We start from the raw sequence: 7,463 nt of genomic DNA on the forward strand, positions 1-7,463 counted from the left end.
GGGATTGATTTGTGTTTGGGCAATTTAATGTGAGACTTTAGCAGGGCTCCTCTTTTTCAGTGCAGCTTGATGTGTCAGCCACAGGACTGCTCCCAAACTCAGACTCTGCTTTTCTCCTCTTTCTGTATAAAAATGCTACAATACAATGTTCCTTCTTCTTGGAAGTTATATTAAAGTAGGGGGAGAGGAAGCAATTTGGTTGTGTTAGCGGGAGTCCTAATTTGTCTCGGAAGCTGCTTCACATATCATACCTGTTTCTTTGTGTGGTGAAAGTTCCCTGCTTTCTTCCTTTTTGCAATTTCTATCTTTTGAGCTTGCCTGTTGGGAGGGAGCAGCCTCTGTTAGAATCACAAGAACACAAGTGCACAGCAAAAATGGAACTTTAGGAAGTCCAGAATAGCTAACCAGAGGTGACGGAGTGCCACACTTGCCTCTGTACTTGCTCATTGGTAACAATGATGCTCAAATATCATTTTGAAAATCCTCTGGGTTTTAGCAGGTGTTGTACATTTCTGCTGTACTGAAGGCTTAACGTTCCTCTGCTCTATCTGTGCAGTAGAGAGTATTTTTATTATTAGAATACCTTTTGGCTAATACTCCCCTGATTTTATATATATAGAAAAACCTTGCCTTAGTCCTAGTTAAACTGATCGGATCTGTAAAGGGAGAGCCTTTCTTTTGCATCTTAAGAAAAACAGGACTTGAAAGGAGTGTGTCTGGGATCAAAAAATGTGCACTACAATAAATGCTGTATTTTTTTTTTCTTTATGTTGATAGCATTATTAAAGAATCGATTTGTTCTGACAACCATTTCGGTTAAAAGCTATCAAGGTAGCAATGGGCACAAATGAAATGAGAAGAACAAACTGTGGTGGGTTTTTTTCTTCTCAGTCCTGATTGTGGTTAGCGAGTCAGGGCTGGGAGCTGCTCTGGGATCAGGGCAGCTGGGGCTTTTCCCATGGCAGGATAGCGTCTCACAGGAAACAAGGCTCTGAACCCTGGCTGGGGAGTGGGAGCTCCCACAGCTGAGCTCTTGTTTCCCGCATAGGTGCAAAATGGCAGCTTTGCTCCTGCCGCAAAGACAACATTTACAGAAATGTCAGAAGAGAAGAAATAAAGATAACGGGTTTTTTTAAGCAGCAGCTGCTTTTCTTGCAGATAAATTCTACTGACTCGCCGTGCTTTAGTGCAGAGTGGTTTAATAATTAAAGGAAATGAGGTGATCTTTTTTTTGAAGATGCAGACAGTAATTCAGTCAAATGCTCACCTGGGTTTTGTTATATAATCAAATATGCACCGGCTTTCGCTTGTGTGCCAGTGCAAGGCCTGCAACAGATAGCCAACAAAACCAGTTCCACTGTTGCTCAAATCTTCCTACCAAAAGGATTCATCAGAATTCAGCATCCAGCTGTCAGGAGGTCTTATCACCCCACCTTGCCTTGTGCATGGACCTAATGTGAGCTGGCAGTAATTTGAGCACTTCTGGTAGTGCTAGGGGAGGTGAGAGGTGGCTGAGAATAGATGAGAGTAAGCTAAGATGCTGGCAGTAACTTGGAGGGGAGGAAAAAAAAAAGCCTTCCACAATAATTTTCTTGGGAGAGATTCTGTTACTTGCAGCTGTAAAAGCTGCTTCCTGGAAGCTGCTGTGGAAAGATTTAAAACATAAAAAAAGGCTCAGCCCTCTTGATGGGTTTCAGGACTTGCTCCCAGCCCTTGCCCAACCTGCTTCCCAGGGACTCATTTTTCATTATTAAAACATGTGTGTTCAGCAGCAGCAAAACCTCTGACACAGGCAGGATGAGCACTTGGCCTCATTTGGAAGAAGCAGCAGCTACATTGCCACTGGTGGCCCTGAGCAAGGGGATATCTGTCCCAGGTCACTCACAGCACAGATTAGGTGACCTGACTCGGAGGTAGGAAGAGGAGGAGCGCTCTAGCATTTCTTCCCCAGGTGTCCACAATGGATCCTAAATAAACAAACGGAGGTCTACGGTGATGTGATTTAAGCAGACAGATTGATCTATGGCCAAAGGCTCTTTGGCACAGGAGTGGGTAACGTAATTACCCAATACTCAGGTAATTAATGTTTCCTGGGAGTGTTGCTAGTCTCTTGCAGCTCTGCACTTTGACAGCAGCTTGGAAATGGCCATGCGCTGTGTTTTGGGTGCTGGCTGGCAGGCTGCTGCCTTCCTTCAAGGTGAGATTTGTGCTCACTGCAGGGTAAGAGCAGAGCCTGTGCTGTTTGTGGGCTGTGATCTGGAAGTGGCTGTTGCTGCCACCCTCCTCTGTCCTGCTCGGTGGGGGCAGCCACCCCCATGCTGTAAAGTGACAGTGTCTGCAGCCTGTCCCCGAGAGCCCATTCTGTGGGGTGGTGCTTTGTGTGTCCACGTCCAGGGAATGCTGGCAGGGCTGTCCCCTTGGCTACTCTACCTGGAGGATGCTACAGGCTTAGGTCCCTCCCTTCACAACATTGAGAGGTAGGCTGCAGCTGGCAAGCAGCAAGCAATGAGGTCATCAGTTAAAAATAAGGTTAAGCGTGGCGTTTGTGGGCGTGGATCCTCCTAAACTGGTGGCAGGAGCTGCTCAGAGGAGTTGGAGTTGGATGCCAGCTGGTCCTGACACCAAACAGCCTCCCTGGATGTGGCCCAAAATCCCACACTGTGCTCCCTGTGCACATCTTCACTGAGATCCCATGCCATACCCCAAGTTCCCAGCTGTGCCATCCGAGGATCGTGTAGGATTGGGGCCATTGTTTGCCCCCAGACTGAGCACTGGGTGTAGGGAGTTCCCCAAATGATTTCTCTGTGGACCGATGCATCTCTGCTAGAAAGCACTGCCACTACAGATCGTAGAATTGGCAGCAACAGGGACTCTGCCAGAGGTTTTGCTGAGCTGCTCCAGGGTTTATCCACCCCTGCCATTGAAACCCATCGCGTATTTCTAATCTAAACCAGCCAAGGGGCCTCTCTGGGGCCAGTGTGGGCTGCAGTGGAGGAGACCTGGGGCAGACATGGCCAGGTTTTTGGGACAAGTGACTTCTGTACAGCCGCTTGCTCCCTGCATGAGTTAGTTACCCAGGGTTACTCTCGCCCGGTGGGAGGGGGGCTCCATGCATGCTGCAATTACTGTAAATTAAAATAAAATGACTGTGGGAGCAACTTTGTTGTAGAGTTGAAAGCTTTAAATAGGACGAATCTTGTGGGAGAGGTAATATCTTTTATTAGGTGGAGAAAACAAATTAGCTTTCAGGTACACAAGCCCTTCTTGACATTATTGTTACTGTTATTATCCCATATTGGTGCTATTAGAAATGAGGGCATTGCATTAGAGGAGAAGCACATTATGCAATGTTTAGACCTGCTGGTAACTGCTCTCTGCTGACAGGTATTTGCTTAATGATATGTTGGAGCGAAAGCCAGCAGCAAGGACAAGCATTGGAGGGAGCTGAGAGTGTTGAACTCTGCCTGGTCTGGCCTTGCCTGGACCTCCTAGAGTTGTGTGATGCCTCCCACCAAAAAGGGAACGAGGGCCTTCTGGAGGTTTCTCTCACCATGGCTTTAAGGACACTCCTAAATTGCCTCTTCTCTGCTTCCAGCAGGATCCTGACTCTAGCACGTTCCCAGACTGAGTCCCTCGTGCCCTCCCTGGTCCCATGGGATGTACGAAGCCTCCAGAGCCGCCCTGGCTTGCTTGCAAAGGGTCAGGAGGTCCTTCTGCTCCTGCCCGTGCTGGAGGCAATGACTCTTGTGAGTATGAATGCGACTAGTCATGTTCCCAGTGTCATGTGCTGTCTATGGCGGGTGGCAGAGCCAGTTTTTCTGCTCTGAAAGTGGGACTGGGGAGGAGACGGCACCACTCAAATACCCAGATCCAGGGTAGCTGCCAGCCAGGCATTGAGGAAGCCGCTTGCCTTTTTCAGCTTCAGGTAGGCACTCTCCTGTGTCCCTCCTGTCATTGAGGAGATTGACAGACTCACTTATCCATTTTACAGGCTGGAGGACCAGAGCGGGAGGGAAGGGTGAAGCAGAAGGTGCAGCCGGAGCATCCCTGGATGGTTCATGCTCTGTGCAGTCTTGGAGATGGGGACTGGGCATCATGCCTGAGCCTCACAAGGAGGGACGTCTGTCCACTGGGTGAGATGAGGGTGGGTGGAAACACTGTGATCTGTAAACTCGTTGTGCCTGGGGACCATCTGGGCTATCATACGTGGAGGGTTAAGAACGTGCTGTTTGGCTTCATTAGCCAGAAGCCCATTCCATGTGCACCTTGCGTTTTGTTTGGCCATGGAGAACAATTGCATCCTACCAGTGGGGACCACAGAGCCAGTCGCTAGGTTTTGTTGGTTTTCCTGCCTAGGCTTTTGATAACAAGCTCATCTGGGACAGCGAACTGCATGAAGGAACAGGCAGAACTGGTCTAGGGTGCTGGTCTAGGATGAGAAAAAGAGCTGAGCCTTGGCAGCCATCATCTGAGCCACTGACCACCATGGGGCTACACAGGGTAATGGGTGGCACCCCAGGACAGGAAAGCGGCAAAGCCCTTGGGCAGGTGAACCCAGCAGATCTCTTGGAAATTGGCTGGGAATGGTCCCCAGGGACAGAGTTACTGATGTGGTGGAGAATTAAAGGGCTGTAAACACCCACAGTGGCATTTTTTAGCATGTGTTGGGGCAGCACTACCCCTTCTCAGCCCTGGTTGGTGGGCTTTGGTCTGGTTGCCCATCTCCTAGTGCAAAGCTTGAAGGTCACTTCTGTGGACCTGTGTACCATGTGACTTTCCTATCTGATCACCCCCTGGCAGTGAAGGCACAAGGCAGGGGCATCCCTTGAGGATTTGGGGGCTCGGCACATGCCACGGGAGCTGCAGAGTAGCTTTGGTGTGCAGGATTTGGGGTTGGGATATCAGCTCTGCCATCTCCTGTGCCTTCCCAGGGACTGCTTTATCTTTTGTTAATGTTTGATTATTTTTAATTATTTTAGATTAAAATGTAATTATTTTCAATTAGCAGTTGCACTTCTTAATTACAGAGATGAATTAGATTACTGTTCATTATTATTAATTAGATTTTAACTTTGCATTGATTACACCTCTTATCAGCCATCTCCCAGACTCCTGACCTCCCAGTCCAACCTGCCTCTCCTCCGATGCTTCCCCAAACCCCACCGCTTCCCGCTTTCCTGCGGCATCCTGGGAGTTTTAAAACCTGTCTGGAAAATACAAATCAATGTTATCTGCTCAGGGACCGACTGGCTCTCTTAAAAGCCCAAATACCAACCAGATGATGTCATTTTATGGCTGAAAAAACATTAAAGGAAAGCATTGATATCCTGCCTCCCTCCATCAGTGGCTGGAAGAGAAACTGTTTCCTAATCACCTGCTGCAGGAGGGCAAGGACTGCTCTTCCCTGCGAGCAGAAGGGACCCCATTTTGCCCCTGCTGTCTCCCCTCTGCCCCGTTTTGCTGTTTGCATGCGAGAGGGAGGGTTTGACCAGCCTGGGTTATTTCATGGACCTTTTGTTTGGTCTTGCTATTTTAAAAGTGAGCTCCTTTCTTTCCTTTCTCTTCATCTGTCACCTTTCAGGCACCTGATCAATGCTCAGATTTTTCTTGCTCTTGGTTTCTCTTCTGTTCACCGCTGTCTCTGTCTCTCTCCCTTCCAATCACCCTGTCCCAGGGGGAGGTCTCCTTTCAGCTGAGGCTTTCTGGGAGCCCCAATTCCTGCTCCCTATTGGTTCATTGTCATTTACTTTAAATATTTCTGTAATTTCCACCTGCTCATGGGCTGTTTAAGGCATCTCCCGTCAAATTCACCGTGAGATTTCTCTGCCTCTGTCACTGTCCCCTTGCTGCCTCCCTGGGTGAAGGGCAACGTGTGCTGTCTGGCTCTGTGCAAGGTCTGGTCCTGGGCTGGTTTTGTGGAGATCACAGGCTGCTTTACCCCTTTCCCTCTTCTTTTGAGGAGTATGAAGTACTCGTGGCCTTTTCTCCCATGGAGAAGAGAACCCCAAATAGTGGGGTTCATAGAGGTGTTTTCCTCCCTGAAAAGCTCACCTTACCCCACTCTCCAGTTGCTCCTTCAGGTTCTCTCTGTGCCATAGGTGTGACGGTCTCGTGCCCCAGAGCTCTTTGGCTTCAGTGAAATGTCGACAATCCTGAAATGTAAGTGTTTGGTGTGAACCCAGGGGGACCTGCTGGGTTTGCGTGTGCTGGACGCTGCACGTTGGCAACAAACTTCCCTCTGTGCCCTGTTGTAGGGTTTGGACGGGAAGATAAGGAAAGAGAGGAAAAGGACAAGGGAGAAGAGAAGGAAGTAGAGGAGAAGGAGAAGACTGAGGGAGAAAAAGAGAAGGATGAAGAGGAAAAGGTAGGGAAATTACAGTTTTCTGCAGATCAGCTGCTGAACTATTTACCAGAGGATTTCCAGCCCCAAATGCCCCAGAGTGGTACCTAGGTTGAGCTCAAGACTTCCCAAACCACCTGACGCTGGGGCTGTGCTGGGGACCCCCCGGACCGACTGTGCCACTGCGTGCGAAGCCTGGCTCAAGACAGCCACGAGAACAGACACTTCCCTGACCCAAGCCTGTAGCTCAAACAGCAATAGGGGTTCCAGTGTCCCCAATGACACTCATCCTTCTCTCTTTGCCCTTTCAGGGAGATGGGGAAGAGGACAGGAGGAGCAGCTCTGATAGCAACTTGGAGGAGGTAACCACACCGCCACGTCCAGGCTGGGTTCTGGCTGCCCCACTGAGCACCAGCCCTGTAGCGTTTGCACCTACAAACCCCCGTGTGGGTGCAGGCTAGGGGGGCTATCAAACACCTAGAGGTACCAGGAGATGGGCCATAAAACACTCAGCGCTCCCTTCACGTGCTGTCACTTTTCGTTCCTGCCCTAGGACCATGGAAGCGACAAGGATGATAAGGCAGACAAAGATTAGCCTTTGTGAGCCGGAGCGACAGCGCGTGTGCCCTGCACACACTGAGGAGGTGGGGATGCAAACAGCAGCACGTGCTGGAGGGCACTTTGGCCACTTTTAGCCAAATAAAGGTATCTGTGGGCTCCAAAGAGAAATGCTGTTTATTCATCCAGTTGTGCTGCCTCTGCTGTGCTATCTGTCCCTCCTGAAAAACAGCCATAGAAAGGCAATAGGTTGGGAGCTGGAATTTGGGTGTGCGCAGGGAGGTTTTGTTCAAGACCATGAAAGAATCTGAGGAGAAATCCAAGCGCTTTGGCTGCTTGGCTCTGCGTAGCCCTCCAAAATTAGGTAGGACTGATATCCTCCGTGTCCCCTCCGTGCCCCTTGCAATGGGATGGAGCCGCCTGAGCGGCGACAGATGGGTTGTGCAAGCTGTTACGCGACTGTCATTTCAAATTTATCAAAAAAACAATTTATCAAAAAATTATCCAATCTATCAAAAGCAGTTATGAGGACACCCACGCACCCCCACCCCGCCTTTCTGCAGGG

At 49.5% G+C, this 7,463-nt stretch overlaps 1 long non-coding RNA gene across 1 annotated transcript; it reads left to right on the forward strand.

Annotated features, from left to right (window-relative positions):
• The first annotated feature begins 3,195 nt into the window (after positions 1-3,195).
• LOC128853589 (uncharacterized) lies at positions 3,196-7,084 on the forward strand. The gene is made up of 5 exons (XR_008452198.1): positions 3,196-3,925; positions 6,099-6,159; positions 6,255-6,364; positions 6,652-6,702; positions 6,894-7,084. It is a non-coding gene; the product is annotated as an uncharacterized LOC128853589 (long non-coding RNA).
• The last annotated feature ends 379 nt before the right edge of the window (positions 7,085-7,463 follow it).

The sequence above is a fragment of the Cuculus canorus genome, chromosome 14, assembly GCF_017976375.1.
Source record: "Cuculus canorus isolate bCucCan1 chromosome 14, bCucCan1.pri, whole genome shotgun sequence".
NCBI lineage: Eukaryota > Metazoa > Chordata > Aves > Cuculiformes > Cuculidae > Cuculus > Cuculus canorus.